Consider the following 23,745-nt stretch of genomic DNA (forward strand, 5'->3'; position numbering starts at 1 on the left):
GTATATTCAATCTATATATGTCTTCTGGCCCTGCCTACACAATTCTGTCCCTGATGTGTGTGTGTGACGGAACTGCAGTGTTGCACTGTTATTAACTGCAACAGACCGGTGATTTCAGAGCCAGGAAATAATTTGGCGTAAGCCTGCTGTAACACTTAGCTGGCTGCGTATTTATTTGGAGAACTACTACCCCCAGCAGACACAGACCCAGAACACTGAGCAGAGTGACAGGCAGGCCAAATAGTTTTTTTTCAAATATTTTTTTCTAAAGGACCACTGCGTATATTCAAGCTATAATATATGTCTTCTGGCCCTGCCTACACAATTCTCTCCCTGGAGTATTACTGCAGGGAGCAATGCTCTGCACAGCCGATATACCACAAAAAAAAAATGTGCAACACTGCTAAAAGCAGCCTCCACACTACTGCACACGGTTAGATGTGGCCCTAAGAAGGACCGTTGGGGTTCTTGAAGCCTACAATCACTCCTAACACTCTCCCTGCCTAACCACCACTTCTGTCCCTGTAGTATTACTGCAGGGCGCAATGCTCTGCACGGCCGATATACCAAAAAAAAAAAATGTGCAACACTGCTAAAAGCAGCCTCCACACTACTGCACACTGTTAGATGTGGCCCTAAGAAGGACCGTTGGGGTTCTTGAAGCCTACACTAACTCCTAACACTCTCCCTACAGCAGCTCCAACACGATACCACTGTCCCTCAGCTATCTCACAACGCATCTGAGGCGAGCCGCGGGAGGGGCCGATTTTTATACTCGGGTGACACCTGATCTCCCCAGCCACTCACTGCAGGGGGGTGGTATAGGGCTTGAACGTCGCAGGGGGAAGTTGTAATGCCTTCCCTGTCTTTCAATTGGCCAGAAAAGCGCGCTAACGTCTCAGAGATGAAAGTGAAAGTAACCCGAACATCGCGTGGTACTCGTTACGAGTAACGAGCATCTCGAACACGCTAATACTCGAACGAGTATCAAGCTCGGACGAGTACGTTCGCTCATCTCTAGTTTGGTTCCATCATAAGACAAACCAATTTGGCCACTTTCCTGCTCTCCGAATGGTGCAGGAAATGGAATCCGCACCGCAGATAAAGGCAGCCTAAGAAATTGTTGTATGGCTGAACCGTCCAGACAGTTAAAGTTGTTAATAAACCATTTAAGTTGACACAGCAAGGATGTCTGATGACTATTCCTACACAGAGAACATACCCACAGTCCTTGGCCTCCCATAATGTCCCAGGCACAGTTTAGTACACTAGCCCCATCATACCGGAATGCAAGCGGACAGCGGTCATGTGAATGAGATTTTTAAAAAACGCTGTTTACATGGTGCAGAAATTCTACACAGAATCTTCAGTGGAATTGATATTTTCTGTGGATTTTAAATTAGCAGCCTGTCAATTGTTGATGTGTCAAGCTGTGGATTTAAGCATGTATTTCACCTTGCACTGCAAGCATGAAATCCACAGCAAATCTGCGCCAAATTCTGTACCAGTAGGTGCAGATATGCTGGAGATTTTCCACTACAGAGAATCTGCAGTAAATACAGCCTGTGTGCACATACCCCAATAGTGTACACTTTTTCTGTATATTGTTGATATACTATTGTGTGTGTCTTTAGATTTTAGTTTTACCTTACATGTCAATATATGTATCTTTGGTTAATATATTTTGATATTCCGTATGCCTTTGTATTTTTGTATATCCTTTGTATGTATTTGTCTTTTATATAAACTAAATTATTTAAGGAATTGTTCACATATGCGTTAGCGTCAGTTCAGGGATTTCTGTCTTTCTGTTCTGTTTTTAGAGAAGAGAAACTGAAATAAAACTCAAATGAATGTAATGTACAGAAGTTGTACACTCCATAATAATGTGAAAGCTCCAGTTAGGTATGTTTGAATTTGAATTTTTACATTCACTCTATGCTTAGGAAACCATAGCCTAGCCCTTTGGTCAGTTGGCCATATGGAAGTTAGCTGCCCTGGGATTGGTGTGTAGGTTTCCCTGCACGAGTTGGTCAAGAGAACCTGGTATAAAATAAAGGGAAGGAGTTGTAGATAGAGGTTCTCCAGAGAGTACAGACTAGGAGAAGTAGAGAGGTGATCAGCCTTGAAGAATTAAGGAAGCCTGTGCGGTGGGAAGGAGTGAAGTGTGAGTACAAAAGCTGTATAGGATTTGAGGAAGAGAGAAATAGAGCTATAGAAAGTGACTAGTAATTATTAGGAAATTACAGTACCAGTGATTCTGGTGGTGCAACGTGCCACACAACTGTGCTACATGCGCGTCACACACAACACTGCTACATACATTGTTTATCCCGTAAAACAGGGATCAGAAGCAGCTCAGCACTGGAGATAAAGGCCTGTGATGACATCACCATCATGCTCCACCCATAATCACTTCATGCTCCACCCCTGATCACATGATGGTGATGTTATGAAAGGTCCAGCATCCTTGTGCAGATTACAAGCGGACTACAAACCCCCTGCAGCCTCAGTTGCTATGGAACACTAATGAATACCAAGCTGGACAGTAGCCGTGTGTGAGCAGGACCTGTAACAATGTCACTGTCTTGTGATCACAGGCAGAGAATGTACCTCACTCACAAACCCACTCACTCACGCACAGATGGATGGACAAGTTGTCTTTAGTAGTTTGACGGTTATGCTAAATAGAGAAGAATAGAGGAAAAAGTAACAGACAAGGGGAGTAAAGCAACAGAATAAAGTAACAGTAACTAGCTACTGGAAAGCTTCATACCTAAAAAAATAGAACAGAAGAAAGTGAGATAAGCCGGAGGGCAAATCCTAGAGGGCAGAAATGATTCCCGTGCTTATTTACTACTAAAGAGCCCATCAGTGTTCAGATTGGATCTCTGCACTTCCTGCCTGCACTTGCTGAAATCATTGTACTAGAACTATCTAAAAAGTATACCTCAAAGTAAAGTAATTCTGATTGTATTGAATAAGCTAGAGAGTTCTTTTCTTTAAGGGTGACTACCCACAACAGTTTTTTTTTCACTGCGAAATTCACAGCGTTTTTTTTTCTGCAGGGGTCTATGGGACTTGTAATGTTAAAATCGTGATTTACCACGACATCGTGATTTTGCGCGATCGCGATTTTAACATTACAAGTCTCATAGAGCCATGGAGAAAAAAAATGCTGCAGTGAAAAAAAAAACAGTAGTGGGTAGTCACCCTTAAAGGGGTTGTCTCGCGGCAGCAAGTGGAGTCATACACTTCTGTATGGCCATAATAATGCACTTTGTAATATACATCGTGCATTAAATATGAGCCATACAGAAGTTATTCACTTACCTGCTCCGTTGCTGGCGTCCCCGTCGCCATGGATCCGTCTAAATTCGCTGTCTTCTGGCATTTTTAGACGCGCTTGCGCAGTCCGGTCTTCTGCCTGGTGAATGGGGCTGCTCGTGCCGGAGAGCTGGTCCCGCGTCGTCATCGTAGCTCCGCCCCGTCACGTGTGCCGATTCCAGCCAATTAGGAGGCTGGAATCAGCAATGGACCACACAGAGCCCACGGTGCACCATGGGAGAAGACCCGCGGTGCATCGTGGGTGAAGATTCCGGCGGCCATCTTGGAGAAGGAAGAAAGAAGTCGTCGCAGAGCGGGGATTCGGGTAAGTAATATATATATATATATATTTTTTTTAACCCATCCCTTGGGTTTGTTTCGCGCCGAACGGGGGGCCTATTGAAAAAAAAAAAACCGTTTTGGCGCGAGACAACCCCTTTAAGCAATATATTGTTTCATGTTTTCACCTCTAATTCTGCCTCGTAGAGTCCATTTCCACTATTTAACATCTGCACTGAGGTACCACACTACACTTCAGTAGAAAGAAATGTTTTATTTTATTTCTCCCATTTTTGTATTATTTTGTCCAGCACAGGTCTCCGCCTGTATACGGACTGGCGTCACGAACTAACAACTAACATCTTACTCTGCCTGACTCCGCAGGTAAAACAGAAGCCAAAGAAGCCCAAATTATTATTTTTAAGGCTGCATACCGCCATCTATTTGCGAGGTAAGCACCTAGACCACTGTGACTACCACCACAGCTACCCAACCCCACAGTGGTTGGAACAGAGAGACAGAAATCCCTAACACAAATGTGAACAAGCCATAGCATCGTTATTGTACGTGCATCTATTTATTCTCTTCTCACATCCTGGATTCTACTGTAAAACAAAAGGTCATGGTTTTACACACTGTTTTTAGATGCATTTACATTATATAATATTATTATATATAATTATAAAAGTGTAATATACTGTTAAAGAATATCATAATGCAAATACATACAGCAAAAATATGTTACAGAAAAAATTTGCCCTTCTTCAACTGTGTTGGTAGGTGGTCAGCACAGTTTTCAAAGTAACTGTCATTGGCTGCATGAGTTTGCAGGTAACCAGCCGTTTTACCTGTAGAGCCACGCTGTCTTTTACTGATTGTTAATGGCTGTTATTTTCAGCTTTTTACTGCAGACCTCATATTCCCTTCATTGTTTATGCTGGCAAAGTGTCAAGCTGTGTCTGTGATCCCTATCAGAGGAACTAAGTAATCTTGTTGCTAATCGGGTGGTTTCACATCTGTATTGGAGATTCCAGTTTCTTGTTCTGCTCGTGGCCGAACAGCTCCGTCTCTTTGGTTTCCACTCAGTTTCCCAGCTTATAGCCCGAAGAAAAAGCACTGTATGCAACGCTTTTTCAGGTATTTAGTGCCGAATCTGCGATGGAACTTCAGAATAGAGGTTGCAACGCAGATGTGAAACCACCTTATATGTTTTAATGAGTAACAAAAATACGTGATGTTATAGTGAGCTTTCAAACCTACTTAAGGCTCATTTACACTGGACGTATGTTGGGCAAACGATGCTTGACACTCGTCCACGCATGTCCTCGCTCCCGTGCTATTACACAGTACTGAATGGCCGCTGCTAAAAGTGAATAGAGAGGGGCGGGGGAGAGCAAGGAGAGAAATCTCCTCCAGCCACCCCACCACCCTGCTGGCCGCTCTTTGAGTGAGCCAGCGATACTCGCTCCTGTGTAACAGGATAGGAGAGTGTATGTGGGGGGATGAGTGTTGGGCCTATAGGGTTCTTCCTCAGGCTTAATAGAATAGATCCGAAGAAATATATATATATATATATATATATATATATATATATATATATATATATATATACATATATATAAAAAGAAACAGACACAGTGTGATTAATTTGCACTTAATACCAGAATAGGATGACTAGAGGAGTAAATACTTAATTAGTCCACTGATAAGGGATGTGAAAGTTTTATGGTCTCTAAATTGGTGTTAGAGGGTCACCAGGCCTGTGTGTTATTTCTGCTCCACATTTGTCATATTCTCCACTCTACCATGAAGCTTTTTGAAATACTTAGGTCTATGTTGAGAGTGTGAAAGATGGATATAAACTTGTACTCCCAAATTCTTCTGTAACATTGAGATTTGAAATCACCATACCCATATAACACGGTCCTTTATGGGGAGGTATTCCCCAGTCCATGTTAATCACACTGTTATTGTCCGTCAACTGTGAGCACACTTAGTTGCCAGAAACTGGCCTCAAATATCTGGCAGCTGTGACTTTCTCCTGGCTTGGGTCCATGGTGCCACCAGCTTCTTCTGAGACTTAGTCCTGTGTGGGAGCGAGACTCTATCTCCTCCCACACACAGATAGTCTCACTGACCGGTACACATCTTACCTTGCATCTTCAGCCCCCCTGGTCCTCAGGGTCTTATCAGAAGCTTTTTCTTCTTTGTTGCTGCTTTACCAGCATAGAGATAGTGCTTGGATCCCCACCAGCACTAGCCGCCCGCATGAACTCTGCTGCATTTGCTAGGCCTCTCTTATATAATATTACACTACTGCTGCTGTATTCACCCATCTCTGCTACTTTCTTCTCTTTATGATGCAGTTACAAATAAATTTGCTTAGTCCTTTATTATTTCCTATGGAGAGGGCATTCTTGTTGGTGATGACGTGCTAACCACGTTACCGCCTGCATCATTATTAAGGCAGGACCCCCCATAGAGGCTTCAACTAAATGGCGCTGTTCCTCCTAACCTCTCGTGACTCTCTGATCAGCGAAAGGGTCTTCTCATATAGTGCTGTCCAGACTGGCACTAGCAGTGCCAATATCCTTTCAATACTCCACCTCCAGGTTGGGCACTGAACCAGAGAGGGCAGGCCTTCAAACGTGTCTCCCATGCTACAGATAGAGCGGCTGTAAGCCACTGTCTGCCGTAAGGGGGAGCATTGCAACGCTGCCCCCTTGCAAAGCTATGGTCAGAAAAACAATTAATGGGCCCCGTCATTCAGCTGACTGGCAGGGGCTCTGATTGTCATATCTTTACTGATCAAATATTTATAATCTATTCTATGAACAGGCTTCCAATATTAAAGTCCTTTAGAGCAGCAGATCTTTTAATATCTGCAGGTTCACATTATGTTCCTCTTTGTCCTCCTTTGTCTGTGGATTCAGGTAGATATGGAACAGTAAGTACACTTCAAGAACTATTCTACCCAAGTGAAAGTAGAAAAATAACATCTTAACGATAGTATGTACTACACTAACTTGAAAACAACTATTAACAAGCTGGCTTAATTAACCAAATAGTGTTAATTAAACTGCTAATAAAACAAGTCTCCTCCAGCTTAAAATCTAAATTCAGCAACTTGCATCATTTTACACTGGGCACTAAAATGACCTCTTCATGCTTTGTAAAGCTGTTGCTCGGGTGATTCTCACATTTACTGGCTATTAGGGATTTGTCAACTGAAAAATAAAGTAGTCATTACCTAAAGTCATTACCCAAAGCACTAAACGTTAGCAGTGAGCAACTCCAATCCGGCTTACGAAACCTTCTACTATCTTTATTTCATAGACAATTTCATGAATAAAAAAGAGCCGTCTTATGGAAAATGTAAGCCACAAAACTAAACCAAAAGCCCAGCACTGTCTCTAAGATATAATGTGGCAAATCTGATGCAAAATAGCTACAACATGTCTTTTTTAAAGGGGTTCTTCAGGACTTTTACTATTAATGATAATGACTAGAGATGAGCGAGCGTACTCGTCCGAGCTTGATACTCGTTCGAGTATTAGCGTGTTCGAGATGCTCGTTACTCGTAACGAGTACCACGCGGTGTTCGAGTTACTTTCACTTTCATCTCTGAGACGTTAGCGCGCTTTTCTGGCCAATAGAAAGACAGGGAAGGCATTACAACTTCCCCCTGCAACGTTCAAGCCCTATACCACCCCCCTGCAGTGAGTGGCTGGCGAGATTAGGTGTCACCCGAGTATTAAAATCGGCCCCTCCCGCGGCTCGCCACAGATGCGTTCTGACATAGTTCAGGGAAAGTGCTGTTGATGCCGGAGCTGCTATAGTGAGAGCGTTAGGAGTGATTTTAGGCTTCAAGAACCCCAACGGTCCTTCTTAAGGCTATAGAAATCGCAGTTCGCACCTATCTGCGATCTGCGATTCCTGTTGTCTTCTCTATATGTGCTTAATGGGGCCGGCGGCAGCAGCGCCGACCCCATTGAGAACATATAGAAGACAAATCATTCTTCTCTGCCACAGCTGTAACAGCTGTGGCAGAGAAGAACGATGTTTGCCCATTGAATTCAATGGAGCCGGCAATACAGCAGGTTCCACTGAAAGCAATGGGCTGCCGGCGATCGCGGGATGAATTGTCGGGAAGGGCTTAAATATATAAGCCCTTCCCTGCAATTCATCCAGAAATGTGTTAAAATAAAAATATACATATATATATATACTATTACTTACCTTGTCCCGGCAGACGGAGTTCAGCCGCGGCGGCCGGCAGTGGGTGTGAAGGGGGTGTGAGTCAGACTCAGCGCTGAGCTGATCAGGGGGCAGGTCTGACTCACACCCCCTTCACACCCACTGTAGGCTGGCCGCGCTGAACTCTGTCTGCCAGGAAAAGGTAAGTATATACCGTATATACTGGCGTATAAGACGACTTTTGAACCCCGAAAAATCTGCTCTGAAGTCGGGGGTCGTCTTATACGCCGGTAATACAAAAAAAAAGAAAGTGTCAAAAAAAAAAATCATTACTCACCTCCCCCGGCGATCTGCGGCGCTGCTGCAGGCTGTCGCTCCCTCCTGGTCCCTGGCAGAGCATTGCTTTCTGGACGCAGGGCTTGAAATCCCCGCCTCCAGAAAGCTACAGTGATTAGCTAACACACGCCGTCAGCCAATCACAGCCATTCAATGACATCATTGTCATTGGCTGTGATTGCCTGAAGGCACGTGTGTTTTCTGGAGGCGGGGATTTCAAGCCCTGCGTCCAGAAAGCAATGCTCTGCTGGGGACCAGGAGGGAGCGACATCCTGCAGCAGCGCCGCAGAACGCCGGGGGAAGTGAGTAATGACTTTTATTTTTTGCTCCGCTGTATTCCCGGCGTATAAGGTGACAGTTGGGGGGTCGTCTTATACGCCCCGTCGCCTTATACGCCGGTATATACGGTATATTTTTTTAATTTTTACACATTTCTGGATGAATTGCAGGGAAGGGCTTCTATATTTAAGCCCTTCCCGACAATTCATCCCGCGCACGCCGGCAGCCCATTGCTTTCAGTAGAACCTGCTGTATTGCCGGCTCCATTGAATTCAATGGGCTAACATCGTTCTTCTCTGCCACAGCTGTTACTGCTGTGGCAGAGGAGAACGATCTTTATGCTGACAGTGCGGGGGGGGGGGGGGGGGCACTCTTGCCGCTATTGTGGCTTAATAGTGGGACCTGGGAACTTGAGATGCAGCCCAACATGTAGCCCCTCGCCTGCCCTATCCGTTGCTGTGTCGTTCCCATCACTTTCTTGAATTGCCCCGATTTTCACAAATGAAAACCTTAGCGAGCATCGGCGATATACAAAAATGCTCGGGTCGCCCATTGACTTCAATGGGGTTCGTTACTCGAAACGAACCCTCGAGCATCGCGAAAATTTCGTCCCGAGTAACGAGCACCCGAGCATTTTGGTGCTCGCTCATCTCTAATAATGACCTATCCCCAGGATAGATCATCAATAGTTGATCAGCAGGGGTTCACCGCTTGATCCCAAGGCCCGCTCTTAGTGAGGATAGAGCTGGAAGCAGATAGCGCTGTCAGCATTACAGTGGCCCTGTTTAGTACTACAATCAAAGCTCCCATTGAATTCAATTCATAAAGTAGTCTTCAAAACACTATTGAATCTAGCCTAAGATCACTTTCATATGGCAATATTTTGGTCATTATTTTGCATCACCAGGAGTGATGCAAAACAATGCAAAAATGCTATAATAGAAATATTTACTCCTCTTTTATGTTCTGAACCCTCTCTTAGTTTTGGCTGTCAAATGCTGATGCAAAATACTGACCCAAAATACTGTTACATGAAAGTGGCCTTAGAGGTACCTGAAGATCAGGGATAATCATTAAGTAGGTTGGAAAGCTCACTATAACATCATGTATTTTTGTTACCCATTAAAAGGTATAGGGTGGTTATTTTTACACAGACCCCATCAGTTGTCAAAGTCCAAATAATGAGGCAAGTAAAACATTAAAATAAGAGAAATCTTATTTTTCTTAGGCCACTTTCACGCGGAAGCATTTTGGTCAGCATTTTGCATATAATCATAGAATGGTAAATAAAGAAAAGTTGTGGAGTAACCCCGGTGGAGAAATGAAGAAAGAAGTTGATTTCAAAGATATGTTTAAAGATATGATGAAAAAGTCTTATAGATTTAGAAGGTGCAGGTCACCCTAATGTAATACCCAAATGGGTGACGGTTTTGGATGACAGGCAAGGCAAGAACACATTTTCTTGGAGGGATAACTATGGCGCGAGCTTCAGATGCGATATAATTCCCAAAAATCTAATGGCTGAAAAAACTCTGCCAGATACACTGTCAGTGCTTGAGATGTGTATCTCCAGAGAGTACTGAGGAAGAGGTTAACCAATCTTGAAACACATATACAAGCTGGTTTTAATAATCAACTGAGAGTTTTTGGCAATCATATCACGTCTGAAGTTAGTGCCAGAATGGTAGAGTTGGAAGGAACCTTCAGGGTCATCGGGTCCAACCCCCTGCTCACTGCAGGATAACTAAATCATCCCTTGCATCAGTATTTGTAAGACAAAAGCAGGAGTGGGCCCAAAATACAGAAGAGATGCAAACCTTTCCATTATACTTTGTATTTGTAGGTTCAACTCCTGGTTTTGGCTTCCAAATACTGATACAAAACACTGCCCTGTAGAAGTCGGCTAAAGCCGTCTGCACACGGACATATTTGTATTGCGGAATCCGCGGTTGGCGTCTGGCCCCAGATTTCGCAGCAAATACCGTCCATAGCATGCAATGGAAAAGCGCTTTTTTGTGTACATGTGCGGAAATCAATCGGGATTTTCCACTTCCGAAGGAAAAATCGCAGCATGCTGTATTTTTGTGCAGTGTCCGCACGGACAACTTCCATTGAAGCCAATGGAAGCCATCTGATCCGCGCAACCCCCTAGCGACAGAGTGGAAAAATCTGTACTGTGCATGTCTGCTGGCTCACCAGCCGGACCATCTGCAGTACAGAAGGCTTAAAGAAAAGATAGTTACACATGGTCACTGGCCAGGCACAGAGGTGGATCCTGGTGCGGGATCCCGCATTCGGAATCTGACCTAGTTGCGTGCAGCCGGCCTAAGGTTGAAATCATACATACTGTTTAGCAGCATGTTCTGTGGTGTTTGTGTTTATTTTAGGTTAAAAAAAATCTGTTGCCCCAACTTTGCCTCACCAACAAGTAGGGGGGTGCCTGACATTTTGAGAAGCGCTGCCCTAGATATTCTGCCAAAAAGGAGAACAAAAAATGCTTACATTAAAAAGTTTGTTTTGTTCTCTCTTAATTACATTTGAAGATGAGCTCAAAAGTGGAGCTACAGTCTAATTACCTTGCGGAAGAAATATTACACCTAGTGCAGCGTATACAAGCCTGGTTCTGGGGCAGAACTGGAACATAACAAAGCAGGTCAAACATAAATCATTCTTTGCATTAACCATAAAACATTAATGGACTGTGTTCACCTGAACTGCAAATAGGCCACTTGGAGGGCAGATTTGTTTCTTGTCAAAGCATTAATAACTTTTTCTATGATTGCAAAACTAACATGTAAGTACATAAATTTTATACACATAGCAATGTCCTAGGAAATTCTGCAGTGACTGTGATGACAAAACCCCCAGCAATAAACCAATACAAGCAGCAAAACGTCCTTGAAGATATTTCATGTAAATGTTCAAAATCATACAAGTTGAAGAGAATCTGTGCCAATCCTGGTCTAATTAATCTTAGGCCGGACTCACATGGGCGGAACAGATTCTGCCTGTGGGAGGCCCCCAGTAGATTCAGACTTTGAGCCCAGCCAGTGACCATGTGTATGGCAAATAACCGTATAGCGTATGACTGTGTACACACGCACACATTCATGCACAGTACAGCTTTTTTATTTTTCTGTATTTTCCATGCTGTTACTTAGCAAATGTCAATTGTGTATGGGCTGTGGGTCAGACACCTCCGTTGACTTCAATGGAGGACGTCCACAGCAAAATAGAGCATGCTGACATTTTTCTTCTGCTTACGGAATATGCAATTCGTATCTGTGAGTATGAAGGAAAAATCAAAACTGCATGGTTTTGCCGCAGAAAGTCCACACAAATGGCGATCGCGGATCTCGCAATTGGAATCTGTTCTTGTGAGAACCCCTTTATACTGAAACACAAACTCTTGTGACTATTCTGATAAATTATGTTTTCTTTTATATGTCTGAGTATTCCATTTACTGATTTTCCAGCCTCACAAATGGTACTGGTTCTTCTTGAGGTGATCCTGCTGCTCCCGGGGAAAAAAATATGCAGCTTCTTCTAATGCCATGTATACAGATGGCTAACCTGTAAGCCAAAGTACAGCTAAAGAGCCTTTAAACATGACATGGTCTGTAAATTAAACCCAGGACTAGCCTTAGGGGTGTGTGGTACTGTTGTATCTTGTCTCCACCGGAACTGTGGGTGGAGACAAGGCTTTGTCCTGCTGGAGTAATGTGCAACAACCACAGCTGATGATTGGCTCCCGATTTCCAGGTAACTTTCCCTGGTCCTCATTTCACCTCCCCGCTCCTCTCACTGTTCCTGGCTACCGCTTGGACTTCTCGGCTCCTCGCTCTGTTGCTCTCTATCTCCTGTACTGACTGTCCCCGGCGGCCTCCCTGGAGAGCCGCTATACTTTTTGCCACACAAGCTCATATGTCAGCGCTGATCTGAGGTCGGCGCAGGGGAACTGGACAACGGAGGAGTAGAGAAGGAAGAAGCCAAATCGCCATGGACAGTGACAGGTCATGGGAGGGAAGGCTAACAGCGGCAGAGATATTGCAGCGCTGCTGGCCGGTGGAGCAGAGAGGGGAGAAGCCAGACTGCCACGGAAACTCACAGGTCACGGCAAAGTAGGCTGACAGCGGCAAACATAGTGCTCGGCCGCTGCACAGTGACATTTCTGGTACTTGAAAAGCTATGTGCGAATTATTATGGGGACATTCCCCAGAACAGAGCATGAATATTTAGAGACACCATTAGTAGAGTTCATGCAGACTGGTTTAGAATCCCACAAGGCATGGAGGGGTTTTTCTTTGTCAAGGGACTGTGTGCATCAATCTGCCGTTTGCTGTTTCATTGACCTGTGTCAAAGAATTCGAGTTGAATTATTAATACTGTATGTGGACAGCAAAATGATTATTCCCTACGAAGTCTGAGATAATATTATTCCTTAGTGCGCATAACTTTGTACATAAGAGTTAGCTAGCGAGGAACGGCAACCTAACAATAACTTTGTACATAAGAGTTAGCTAGCGAGGAACGGCAACCTAACAATAACTTTGTACATAAGAGTTAGCTAGCGAGGAACGGTATCGTAACAATAACTTTCTTTTCTTGGCATTATAATACTGCTCGTTTATAGTTCTTTGTCCGACAAACAAAATCACATATTTTTGTAACTCCGTCTGCTGGATCTTGTCCTGAAACCGCAACAGCATAATGTAAAATGAAACAAGTAAGCTCACCCTACTGCAGACACACTTTCAGAACCCTTGCCATGTATACGCATACACTATACATTGAGCTGGAGCTTGATGTAGCTAAGGGGGCATTTGGCCAATTCAGCCCAGTTCTCCTCATCAATCAATCCATTCAAAATTGACAAAAATTCTGTAAATTCAGACTAACCAGATTTATCTGTAAATCTAACTTCAGTAAAGGGAGGCTTTGCCATCATGTTGCAATTTTTCCTCAAACCACAGTTCATGGGTTGGTTGTAGAGGTGTTTCTATGGAAAACTAAATATTTCTTTCAGTTGTTTTTAATGTTATGTTTTAACACATTGTTGCACAACTGAAAAAGCACAACAAACTGAGCGTCTTAATAAGATATTTTCCAAATACAAAATGTCAATAATATTACACATCTCATTTATGTCCCACCTGGATGTTGCAGATTTTAAACTGTGCAAATGGTCACTTAAAATTAACTTCAAGACACATATTAGACCTAATCTACATCAGAAGATGCAGCTTTGCAGCTGAGGCATTGAGGGCTTCTTCACATGGGAGTATACGCAACTATGCTCGCCACTACGGAGTGTAGTTGCACATGAACAAGGTAAAAAATTTTTTTTGTATACCTTTCAAACTTCGAGCTATTCCACACAAATTTGAAAAAAAAAGCTATCTCACACGTAGTCTTAACTACACATGGGAAAGATAGGACAAGTTTTATCTTTTCTCGCCCCCTACTATTAACAGGCAAGAATACTGCTAGTGAAAACGAAACCATTAAAATCAAAAGGTTAAGTTTTGTCCCATTATGCGGCCGTGGGACAAAATCCTGCCCATCTGCTTAAGTTATATCATTTCTTGCACACATTGTTAGGGACCTATCATACAGCATGGGGTATTCCACAACAGCCCACCTGCGGAATATTCAGCACCACAATATGTAATGCTAATGTGCAGATTTGGATTCAAAATTGAAAATGGCAGAATTCTGCTGGAAATTCCGCATCAAAATCTGCAGTCAGCAGTGCGCTTTTTTCTGTGGAATTCTGGGACGGCATATTCCGCAATGCTGTTGCAGAGTATTCCATCCCGTGTGAAAGGTCCCTCATGCAGGTAAATCACACAGACCGTAACATTCTCTTTTTTTTATTACAGACTGCCAACAATATTTTCCCTTAATGCTCTCCTGAACTAATCTCATTTATATTTCTACGCTTCAGAATCATTGCAGCGATTTCTGAAAGTTTGCTTTAGTGAAAAATGTCTTGTCAGTTCCTTATATCACAATAATAATGCCTGAATTATTTATTTAGCATCAGATTCAGATATTTTATGCACATTTGGCTTTCTTCAAGCCTTGCCAATCCACAATACAGATTGTTTCGGAAATGCTTTCTTTTGCAATATTTTGCAAAAACACTATTTAAATTTTTGTATTTTCACAAGAACATAAACATATTAATAAAAAATCTACATTAGGACTGGCTTACACGACCTTGTCGGTACAACATATTCCACACACGGGTATGACCTGTACCAATCGCCCATAAGCGGCCATGTTGCTCCTCATACAAATTGAGCAAAAAATGTATGCAAGAAAAATTGCAGCATGTACTATCTTAGTGCATACTACACACACATACACACCAAGATAGTACATGGGGATGGGCAACCCACAGCAAGTAAGAAATGTCATTGCCCACTTACTGTGTGCCGCACACGTGCCTCATGCGGGAGGCACGCTGCAAATTACAGTCATATGAGCCCGGCCTTCACCAGGGTTCACAAACGGTGCTTTTTAGTTTGTGTAAAACTGAATAAAAGAAACACCTACAAAACTGTCTACAGTTTCCTAAGAGCTCACTCACATGAGTGTATGCGGCACATGTTTTAGCGTGGCCTTTAACAAGTGTTTGCGCGAATACGCTCGCATCAGCGCAATGTATTTGCACACTAAACGAGGTTGATTTGTGTGCATATCAGCACATAATGCTGTACTTTTTTGCACACTCAGGGTTTGTTCATATGCGCGTACAATGTCCCCATCATGATTTTAAAGGCTATTTTAACCTAATGAGGTTCAGATGTGTTCTATAGTTCACTAAATTGCACAGTGTATTGTCCATTTGCGCACCTTACATAAAGTTCTTCCAAGCCCAATGGTTTCCCTTTACACTTATAAGCTATCTGTAGCTTAGGCCACACAGGAAAAACTATAAGATCTTGGCAAGATGGTATAGATATTCAAGTCACCTGTATGTCTTGTTCCCCTCAGTCTCGGAATTGTGTTGGCACTGTACAGCTGTTGGAGGCATCATGTTACACGTTTGCTGGGGTTGTGAAATGATTAAACCTTTTTGGGACAAAGTGTTCTCCACCTATTTAATCAGTCGGAAGAGGTCAGAACATATCATTCAAATTGCCTTTCTCTCCATCCTACCCAGTTCTATTTGCTCGCAGCTAAAGCTGTTATTCCATGCCACTGGCGTACTGCTCATGTCCCTTCTATGGCGGCATGGCAGCAGGAGATGGCCCATCTACGCTGCATGGAGGGTTTGTGTGCTGAGCATTCCAGAGATGATGATGAATTCCTAACAGTGTGGAGGCTCTGGATAGAGTATTTAGATCCCCCTTCCCTATTTTTTTCTCTCTTCTTTCTTTCTTGCTTCCCTACTATTTCCAACTCTTTCTTTCTCTCTTGCAGTGACCTTGTTTGTATATTTCTCTCCTCCTTACTTTGCCATGGGGAAACATATAAGGTCTTCTATTTCTCTTGGTGCAACCGGGTTCCTGGGGCTTTTAGGCTTGCTCTTTTATCCTGACTATAAGATCCCCTGCCAGTACTTATCACTTTTAATGTTCTATAAGGGTAATGGTTTGTAGTTAAGGTTTTATCTGGTGACTTGGTTGTTACTTCATTCTTCTTATACTTCTGCAAGACGTGTTTTGCTTTTGATAAATTTTCAAAATATTTAATAAATGTGATTAAACTTACTTTTATATGGTTAAATGTTATTTTGTTGTAAGACATCATCTGAACCTTTCTGAAGCCATCAACTGTTACCACCGTGACTGGCAGAAGGCTATTCTACAGATTCATAGTTTTTATGGTAAAGAAGCCTTGATGCTTCTGGAGAATTTTTTTATCTCAAGACAGAGGCAGTGCCCCTTGTTTTCTGAGGAGGTATTACATGGAACAGATTTTCACCATATTTTTTGGATGGGCCATTCATATACAGTACTGCTATAAATTAAGCATGTTGCTCCTTAGAAGTCTTGTTTCTCAAGACTAAGTAAGGTAATTATATGAATTTCTCTACATAACTAAGATTTTCCATGCCTCTTATCAGTTTGCTATCAGTATTGTTGCTTGTGTTTATCTCAAAAATAGCATATTTTATGGGGTGTTCCCAGCATGCAGCGGTTAGAATCTACCAAAAGTGGGCCAAGAAAGAATAATGGCAAACAGGGTCATGGGTGCTCCAGGCGTCTTGATGTGTGGGTGGTGCAAAGGCTAGTCCGACTGATCCAATCTCACAGAAGAACTACTGAAGGGCAAATTGCTGAAAATGCCAATGCTGTACACTTTAAGAGCTCTTGTGGAGTCCATACCTCAACAGGTCAGAGATGTTTCGTGGCACAAAGAGGACCTGAACAATATTAGATAGGTGATGTCAATGTTATGACTAATTGATGTATTACACTACTGTATATTTCTGACTGTGCATATAAAATAAACAGGTATCTGTCTACAAAACCTTAGTTATGCCGTATCTTGCCTTATTACTAGACAGTCTTGGAGGACTTTGTTGGGCTTTGGGCTGTCCATATAAATCCATTAGACCAGACAATAAGTGTTGCTCATTGTGATCACCCGGATGATAAAATTGTACAGATTTTTGCAAAAACTATTCAGGTCAAACTGATTTATAACAAAGACTGAAAGAAACTAGGTTGGGGCGTGGCCTAGCCGAGCTTGATGATGGCCGCATAGTCTGTGCGCTCCGTGCCGACACCACCGAGAAACCTACTTGAAAAGCAGCTCTCCGCTCATCTGATACAGCGCAGTGCAGCCTCCGGCTCCCCCTGTCACGGCAATGACCCGACGGCGTCCTTCCCGGTCTCAGCCGAGACGCTTGGACGAATTCTTCCTCCCGACGGAGGTCCCGTGCCTGAGAGCCGACCGTCTCCCGGCTTCTCCCATCTCACAAACGGCGTGCAGAGAAGAGGAGAGCGCTGACACCGATTCGGACCAAACAGGTGGCCTTCCCCTGGACCGGGAACTGCAAGATCTGGTGAGTGAGACTCCAACACCCACTCCACACAGCCAGAACAGTAAGGAAAGACAGAGCCCCCCATTACACACCCATACTAAAATGGCGGCGGCCGTCTCCACAAAGCATGGCCACCTGCATCAGGCTGAAATAGCCTCAGTTAACCCACTCAAACAGCAGCCCTGGTCAGAGCATGCTAAGACCACCCGGCCAGACAGTGATTTCGGTGACCTGTTGCCTGATTGCCCACGCAGCTCACCTCACACACTGACAGGAGGGAAAAGACAAAAAGCCCCCCCGCAGGCTCACAACAAGATGGCTGCAGCCATACCTGATCCTACAAAACAGAGATCTCATCTCACAATGTACTCCCCATCGGACAGCCCATTGAAACAGCGCCCTAGAACAGAAGAGGGGAGCCCCTCTGACAACCAACCAGAATCTCTGCATACATTCATAACGTTCCTACCATCGTCATCCCAGCCAGCCTCAGAAGCTTTTATCAAAAACATGGTAGTGGCCCTCAGCGATTCCTTCCAAGCCAGCTTCAAATCTCTCAACTCATCCATAAGAAACACAATTGATTCTATTGGAGAGAGAGTGTCGCATACCAAAAACAAAATGGGAGAAATAACACAATCCCATAATGCCTTAATCGACGCGCACTATGAATTGGTAGAAGAAGTAACTCAACTCAAAACCAAGCCCGCCGATATTGAGGACAGGAATAGACGGAATAATATAAAATTTCGAGGTATTCCTGAGTCTATTGCACCATCCGAACTGTCCAACTATCTAAAAAAATTCATGTCAACCCTTCTCCCGGAGGCCACGCCACATGATCTAACTATCGACAGAGCCCATAGGCTCCCCAGGCCAAAATTTGTACCTGATTCTAACCCGAGAGACACTATAGCCAGAATCCACTTTTACCATATAAAGGAAGCTCTGATGGCCTCGGCCCGCAAAAAGAATCAGCTTCCAGCTCCCTTCACGAACATCCGACTCTTCACGGACCTTTCACAAGTTACTATGAACGAGAGGAAAAAATTCCAACTAATTACCGCAGCCCTACGCCAAGCCAATGTCCTATATCGCTGGAGTTTCCCAGCAAAAATAATAATATGAAAGGACAACGTCACGCATGTCCTTCAAAATCCAGAGGAGGCCCAGCATCTACCAAAATCCTGGGGAGTAAAGATACCATCTCTGCAGAAATCCCAACCTCCTCCGAGGAAACAAAGAAAGCAACCCCAAGAATGGTCCCAGACCTAAATCCTCAAGCGGCTCTGCCATTTATCCACAACAACCATTTAGGTGGTTACGCCATTGGAAAGCTCCTCAACAGGCGCACTTTCTCGTCCCCCCCATTTATTCAGCGTGCACACGCACTTAGCTGAATCGACGTGCTTCATGTTTACTACCCCATCCACAACCAAGAGTACTAAATCTAAAATTGTTTGTTGTTCAAGATTTTTCTACTTCTATTTTGCATTGCTAAGGAATCTATACAGAGATGTAAATGCTATTGTGATTTTCCACAAATGCAAAACAAATGTTATATCTTTATATGTTTCTGCTCCTTCCCTCTTCCATTTTTCACCGAAATGTACAAGGCCTCCACAGACCCTCAAATCAATGCCACATAAACAAAAATGTCCATAAAAATACTATCCTTAAATGTAAATGGGCTAAACTCGCCTTTTAAAAGATCTTCCTTTTGGAAGGAGGCGGTCAATTCAAAAGCTGAAATAATATGCGCACAAGAGACGCACTTTGCCTCTGATGCATGCCCAACCATAATGCATAAAAAATTTCCTAAAATATTTAAAGCATGTTCCTCCAAAAAACAGGCAGGAGTCCTGATAGCCTTTAAAGACTCACTACAATTTGATGTAACCCACCAAGAAGCGGATACCAAAGGCAGATACCTGATTCTGGCAGGCCACGTCAATGGCAAGCCTTTTACAATTGCCAACATCTACACCCCAAATTCTGCCCAATTTAGTTTCCTAAACAAGATAATAAAAAAAATAAGAAAATGCGAGAAGGGCACCCTTTTGATATGTGGGGATTTCAATTCTGTTCCGGATAACTTACTTGACTCGACTAAGGGTTTGGGGAGATCCACCCCTCCGCTACTTCCCTGGCTCCACAACAACGCCTTATTCGACACCTTCAGATGCCTTAATACATCATCAAAAGAATACACATTCTATTCCTCAAGACACAAGTCATTCTCCAGGATAGACCTAATCCTAGCAGATAGACACGCTCTACCCCTCGTCAAATCAGCAAATATAGGTACGGCCACGTGGTCCGACCACGCACCCGTCTCAGTATCAATTTCCCTGGGTCAAACAAACGAGAGACCAAGATCATGGAGAAACAATGTGTTCCTCATGAATTACCCAAAAACCAAGCGGATATCTCTTCCGCTATAGAAGAATACTTCAAAATCAACACAACCCCAGATATTTCCCCCACTACCATCTGGAACGCCCATAAAGCCTACATTAGAGGAACTTTAATAAAAATTAGCACAAGATATAAAAAAGAGAAAACCCGCCAACTAAACAAACTCTTATCACAAATCACTGAAAAAGAAAGCCAGTTGTCTAGACCCCCCTCTGACTCCCTACACAATGAACTATTCAAACTAAGACAAAACCTTAGAAATCTTCTTATAGACAACTATGAAAAAGAAATGAGATCCTCAAAAGCAACTTATTACTCATCAAATAATAGACCCACACGCATGATGGCAAACATGGTCAAAAAAAAGATCTCCAGAACTAAAATCCCATACCTTTATGACACACACAACCATAATAATAAAATTTACCACCCCAACCACATAATAGAAGCTTTCCGTCAATACTACAAAGACCTGTACAACTTAAAAGACGACCCCTCAACCCCCCAACCCCACGCATCCAGCAACGAACAATTTCTCAAAGAAACTAGGTTGATTGCTGTGTGTGTGTCAGCACTGCTGCCTTTTAGTGCTGGGGTCCTGGGTTCAAATCTCATCAAGGGTAACAGCTGCATGGCCTTTGAAAAACCCTATCCAGGTGTTACTTTCATTCATATTTTAACCTACAACTCCAGCAATGAAAAGAAGAAGCACTAAGAACTGAGACTGCACACCCATCTGTCCTATGCCAGAGAAGTAGAAGAACAACCGCAACAATAAGCATAAAGAATGCAAAAAAAATCCCATCCAGATGTTGCTCTTGGTCAGATTTGAACCTACAACTCCAGCACTGCAAAGCAGAAGCACTACCAACTGGGACCCCAAACTCATCTGTCCTATGCCAGAGAAGTAGAAGAACAACTGTAAGAATAAGCACAAGGCCGGCTGCACACGGGCGGATTTGAATTGCAACTACCACCCATAGCATGTTATGGAAAAGCATTTTTTCCTCTACACGAGCGGCAAACAACTGCAATTTTCCACTTGTGGAGGAAAAATCGCATCATGCTCTATTTCTATTGAAGTCAATAGAAGCCGTTCGACCTGCGGCCCTGCCAGCAATGATGTTGTGGAAAAGTCGCAGGTAGCGGCGTTATCGTCTGGCAAGGACATGGGAAAAACCTGGGATTTAAAAAAAAAAGAAAACTGTACAATGCATGTTCGATGGCTTGCCATGCAGACCATCCGCAGTACAGGCAAAGAAGAAAAACAGGTAAGGGTGGATGCCGGCTGGGCACAGGGTCGGATTCCACTGCGGGCTGCCTCATATGGAATCCGACCCAGTCATGTGCAGCCAGCCTAAAGGCAACAACAAAAAATCCCATAGAGATTTGAATCTACAACTCCAGCACTACAAAGCAACGGCACTAACAACTGAACCACCAAACGCGACTGTTCTACTCCAGAGGAGGAGGAGGAGAACAACAGCAAGAATAAACACAAAGAGAACATAAAAAGGTGCAGTTGTTGCCTTTGAATAGATTTGAACCTAGAACTCCAGCAGTTAAAGGCAGCAATGCTAACAACTGAGCCAGCATAACTAGAGGAGGAGAGGAATAGGAAGAAGAAACACAAATAGACCATAAAAGCACCACCCAGATGTTGCTCTTGTAGGGCCCCATAGAAGTCTACCCACATAATTGTGCAATAAAGGGAAGCTGGTTACTCAAGTCCTTGTGGACAGTGGCATTGTTTACTAGGATGCATCTAGGGTAAGTGTGATATTGGTTCGAGAAAGTGGTAACAATATTGCACTTGCAAATATGGGATTTTTGATGCGACTGCAATGCATTTTTGCTTAAAAAGGCATCGCATCTATGTAATTATGATTTTTGTCTATATCGCAATTGGAAGTAACTCGGGTGCGAAAATTCCCTGTGTGAATCCATCCTCGGGCTACCTTCACATAGGCGAGTGCGATATCGGGCAGAGAAGCCCAGCTCCATATCGCGCTTGTCAACATGCGTTTTACCCCTAGATGCAAGACATCTTTCATGCAAAAACACCTCACATCACTTCTGTGAAGTTGTGATCCTCCAGGACTGGTTTCACACTGGATCAGCAAGTGTTTTCCATTGATCTCAATGGGAAACAACACATCGCACTTGCATGCACATCACACGGCCTGCGATGTGGTTAACTGTCCCATTGAAAACAATAAGCGATGCGTTCTGAGGAATGCAAAAAATTAGGATGTGCACCGGACTTTTACCTTGCAGCATCGCTGTTAGGGGAAATATTGCTGATGTATATCACACCATTCAAAAGAATAGAGTTCATATTCATGTAAGTTTTGTGGGGCTTTTGTGTGAATGTAGCCTCATGCTGTGACACAAAGTTAGAACTACATACATACATCAATGCCTGTCAATGAGCTAGGCTGCGTTTGTTATCAACACATTAAAGGGGTTGTACTGAAATCAGAAGTGATCCCCTATCCACAGGAAACTGAATTACTTGCTGATCTCTGAGGGATGCATTGTAAGAACCCCACTGATCTCAAGCACAGGAGTCCCAAGTCCTTGTCCTTCTCACTGCGGGGTTACAGCACCCCCTGCAGTAAGGAGGAGACTGAATGAAGTTCTGGTCACACAAGCACACCAGCACTCCATTCACTTTCAGTGGGACTGCGGAGATACCTGAGCAGCACCCGCTCAGGTATTTCCGTCAGCCCCATTGAAATGACTGGAGTGCTAATCACGTATGCTCGGCCAGTGCTCTATTCATTCTGATGTCACTGCGGGGGTGCAAGCTGCCCCGCAGTGACAGGCAGAGTGGGACACGGGAGTCCTGTTCTCAAGATCAGCGGGGTTTCAGCAGTGAGACCTCCACAATCAGCAAGTTATCTCCTATCCTGCAACTGCCTTAATTTTTCTAAACAAGTAAATGCAAGAACAGGATATAAGTGAGAAAAAGTTGGAAAAAGGGATGTTGAATGCAAATAAGGATACAGTAGGTAGCAAGAGCTGCAAATGACTGAGCAATTGTCTTCTCGCATATGATGAAGCTCTCTTAGTGCCGTAATAAGATGAAAGCCATTAGTTGGTGCCTTTAACAATGGAAAGCAGTTATTTAAATTCACTCTCATGAAGAAGGCACATGTTAATGACATAGTTTCTACAAATCCTACAACAATTTAAATAAAAGAATTACTTTACTATTGCTTGAACTTTTTCTATAAGTAAATACTGCTTGCAGAGTTTGTAAATGTTAACCCCTTAAGGACCAGGCTGTTTTGTAACTCAAGGACCAGACACTTTTTAGGGATTTTACCCATGTGTCCTCCATGACGTCGTATAAGACCTCTGGGGGGCATTCACATGTTTTTTTTTATTTTTTATTTTACTCTTTCCCACTGTAGCCGGGTCATCCATAGGAGCCCCAGTTACAGGGAGAAACATCTCCTGTGGGGACATTAGTCACTAGCAGAGCTGGTCAGGGTCTACATGACCCTGCAGCTCTGCTATAGCAGGGAATCCCAGCGGTCACATGATCCCCCCTCCCCCCGGCTACTGTAATGGAAGTTACACTTCCACTTTCACTTTTCAGTTCACAGTGCTCTTTGAGCGCTGTGTACTCAGGGGATAAAAAGACAGTAAGGGTTAAATACCCCTCCTGCCTTCTCCTCCGGGTTATCAGCTGTCACTAAAAGCTGACAACCCGTCCTGCCTCTCTGATTGATTGCAGAGCAGGAGGCTTAAATCCCTGCCGTAATTTTACATACAGCTGGGCTTTATGCACGGGATCAGGCGCCATATATTTACTGCGCTTGGTCCTAAATGGGTTAAAAGTAGACTGTGAAGCAATATACCTTGCTAATGATTTGAGTTGAGCGAACGTACTCTGCCGA

At 43.5% G+C, this 23,745-nt stretch overlaps 1 protein-coding gene across 1 annotated transcript in view; it reads right to left on the minus strand.

Moving 5' to 3' along the window:
* The window catches only part of KCNIP1 (potassium voltage-gated channel interacting protein 1), a 342,826-nt gene that overhangs the window by 281,878 nt on the left and 37,203 nt on the right, over positions 1-23,745 (minus strand). The window lies entirely within an intron of this gene.

The sequence above is a fragment of the Eleutherodactylus coqui genome, chromosome 2 (genome assembly GCF_035609145.1).
Source record: "Eleutherodactylus coqui strain aEleCoq1 chromosome 2, aEleCoq1.hap1, whole genome shotgun sequence".
In the NCBI taxonomy this organism is placed as follows: Eukaryota; Metazoa; Chordata; class Amphibia; order Anura; family Eleutherodactylidae; genus Eleutherodactylus; species Eleutherodactylus coqui.